Source organism: Lactuca virosa, chromosome 9 (assembly GCF_052849685.1).
Source record: "Lactuca virosa cultivar CGN04683 chromosome 9, Lactuca_virosa_CGN04683_v6, whole genome shotgun sequence".
Lineage (NCBI taxonomy): Eukaryota > Viridiplantae > Streptophyta > Magnoliopsida > Asterales > Asteraceae > Lactuca > Lactuca virosa.
In genome coordinates, this window is record NC_136434.1 from 281668463 (window position 1) to 281672419 (window position 3957).

The following is a 3957-nucleotide window of genomic DNA, read 5'->3' on the forward strand; positions in this document are numbered from 1 at the left end:
CGAGTCCCTTATGGACTCGGCGAGTTCCTCCCATGGAAACTCTCAAAAGATCTCTTGAGGTCAGATCTGCTTCACCAAATAGTAGATCCATCCTTCTAACATTCAAAAGTCACGTAAAGGTGCAACCTTTACGTGCATGCAACCCATATCAAGCCTCAAATGGAGAAATATCACTAGAAATGGCAACCTAGTCTCCAATTGCTTATTTGCTTGCAAAAAGCTAGAAGGTAATGACTCTATGGACCTCTTAAGGTCCAGATCTGATATCATCAACACAAAGGGGACCTCATACTCACTAGATCTTATAAAAAAGGGAGGTAAAAACCCTAAAATCATGAAATCTATCATATCAATACGAAATGGAAGGGATTATACCTCCAGAGACAATATCTCAAGATGATTAGCTCCAATCCAAGCTCCCTTCACGTTCTAGATGGATCCTCTCTTCTTTCTCTAGCAAAAATACCCCAAAATGAAGATTATAACCCCTTTCTTGCACTCAAGCCTTCCTCACTCTCTCTAGGGTTTCTCTGGAACAAGGTGGCCTCAAATGACGGCCATAAGGGCCTTTAAATAGGGCACAAGCCCCGAAAATTAGGGCTTCATTTAACAGCGCGGACTCGCCGAGTCCCTTCATTAAATCCAGGCTGGCAGATTCGCGATTCCACTCGGCGAGTCTGAGCGCCTACTCGCCGAGTCCCTTTCTAAAATTCAACAAAATACTTATACTAAGATACCTGGGTATCCGGATGTTACACATTCATTTCAAACCAAATTTGTATATAAAATCATACATTGTTAGCTTAATACTATATTCACAGTTTAATAAACATATTAATTCACTAATATAGAGTTTAGTGCAACAATTATAAAAACTAATACATTCTTACATATTTACTTCACAAAAAATACTCACAAGAAAATTAATACAAATATTTATATTTTAACATAAAATTCATAAAAAAAATCACGATTTAATACAATCAATACGCAAAATTAACAACTTCATATATTAAATTCACAATTTAATACACAAAAACAATATATTCACATGCATATTGTGTAGTTAGTAGTTATATTTATACATTTAGATATGTGAGCTAGTTTTTCTTTCAAAATTTAATTTAAATAATATTCACAATTCAAATTTTACATGTTATTCAAAATTATAGAAAACAAAATCTATATATAACGCTTCTTTTATATTATATTTTAGAAGCAAAAATAAAACCCGTAAAAAAATTAATAGCTTAATATACTCATTTCACAACTTAATACATTTAATTCATAATTTAATACACAAATTCACAGTTTAATAAAATATATGTACAGGTTAAAAATTACATCTAATGATGTTTGGAGCTTGGAGGTTATATTAGATTATAGTTCACACACTCATCACAACTCACAACTTAAAAAACTTAAATTCACATTATTTGAGAAAACACTAATATAATAAAAACACGTTTAAATTCACATCAAAACTTATAAAAATTCATACATATATTGCTTAAAACTTATCAAAAAATTCATTTAATCACAACTAAAACTTATGAAAAAAAAATCATGCATTCACAAATTAATACTTACAAAAAATAATGTATTCACAACTTAATACTTATAAAAAAATCATGCATTCATACCTTAAAATTGTTTTTCTAATTGAAACAACCAGATATGTATAAAATCCATGCAATAACAACTTAATAACTATAAAAAAAATGCTTATTCACAGCTTAAGAAACTAGTTCAAAAACTTATTCATATTATTCAATGTCTAAATACATACCTTGTTTTTGGTGAAGCCTTTCATCAAACACCTTCAATGCATCTTATATCCAGATCTAAGATTCTTCCCTAGCTTCAGATCCATGAGCACTGATGGTAGGCAGCAACAACGGTGGTGCGACGTCGGTTGTTGTAGAGGTGGAGTCATATCGACGGTGGTAACATCAGATCTGGATGTCAGATCTGTTGGCGGTGATTTCCGTTAGATCTATTGTTCCAGCGAAGCAAATCGGAGAAGTTTTCTTGTATTCCATCAGATCTGGATGTCGTAGATCTGGAGACAAACTAGATCTGGACTTCAGAGAAGAGTGTGACGTTTTTTGGTGTTCCAACGAAGCACAATAGCTGATGTTAGGTGGTGATAAGGTCGACTATAAGATCTAACCAAATTGCACAAAATCTGATATGTTTTGTATTTTAGAGAGATAAAGTGAAGCTGAAACAACTTCTTGACTTCAGATCTGAAACCAAATGGCGATCGACGGTGATGGAGGAAGGTGGTGGTTATCATCGCTCGCCGGAGCTCATAATCCGGAGGAGAAAATCGAACATCTGAAGTCGAAAATAGTAGATCTGAAGACGAAAATTGTAGATCTGAAGAGAGAAATCATAGATCTTAAGCTGAAATTGTAGATCTGAAGAGGAAAATCGTATATCTGAAGCTGAAATTGTAGATCTGGAGTCAACCGGAACTTGTGGATCTGATGGCGGTGGTTCGTCGGCGGTAGGAGGCAGCGGTGGTTCGCCGGCGGTAGGAGGTGGTGGCAGTCAAGGGTGGTGGTTGGTGGCTAAGTGGTGGTAATGTTTGTGTGTTCTTCAAGTGTTAGATAAGAGAGAAAATAAGCATGTAAGAATGTATGTAGTGTGTGTAGATCTGGTTATAAAATGGGGTTCTTACAGTTCTTAGTTTTTAGTGATTCTCATTTGAACCTTTACCTATATATATATATATATATATATATATATATATATATATATATATATATATATATATATATATATATATATATAGTTGTGATATGACCTATCTCATTCAAAACTTGAAATTTAGTAGAAGGGGATACATTATTGCATATGTCGATTATACTCAATTTTAGATTATTTTAATAATATAAGACAACACTCTATGCAACTTAAATAAAAAAATTTAGTTTAAAATACATATATAATTACATTTTGTTATCGTTTGAAGAATTTTGACATTCATTCATATTTTGAAAATTATTTGGCATACCCTAAAACAAAATTTTTGGTATGCCTGACACTATTATACTAATATGAGATCGGTTCCAGTTCGGATATTAACCAGGAAGAAACGAATAACATGTACAATTTCCTTTGGAACCGAAAAGAAATGGTTTAGGTTTAGGTTCTAGAACCGGAAAAATCGGGTTGTTTTGGTAAAAGAAATTGAAATAAAGGGCTTTTTGATATTTTTTTTAAACTGAAGGGGCTGTTCAAGATTATATTTCATAAATAGCTATTCCATAATCAGATTTCTCAATTGTCGTTGCATGACATTCTAATCTCCTAGAATTAAAATGATACTCAAAATATATTATGGATCATTCCATTCATTTGATTATTTGAACAGTATGGCATGGATATTTAATCCAATGGGCAACTACACAAAGAAACCCACCAGCTTGTATATTAAAAATGCATACATATTATCGTTCTAATCATTATAAAAAGTTTTCAAAAAAATAATCATATTTCTGGTTTTTGAAAAATAACCAAATTTTTCCTCAAATGCTTTATTCTAGAGTAATCTTTATATTTTGGAGTTTTTTCTTTTCTCTTCAAAGAATTTTTTTTTGTTTTTTTTTTACTCTAAATGCGACATTTCGTAATGTTTAATGTCATTGTTTTTCAATAAAATGTCTAATTATGCATTGTTATTGTATAACCTTCATATTACTATGTTTGTTTGATTTTTTGTTAAATTAAGCAAAAAATGGTTATTTTTCTTCAAATTATGGAATTGTTATTCGGATTTCAGAATTGTTCTTAAAATTTCAGAGTTTTTTTTGAAATCCGAAATTTTAGTCCAGCATTCGGAATGTTGTTCCGGAATCCGTAACAAAAATTGTTTTTCCTTATGCGTAATGCACATTCTGATCAAAGTGATAATTTTTGTTAAAAAAATACTGGTTATTATCTTCAAAT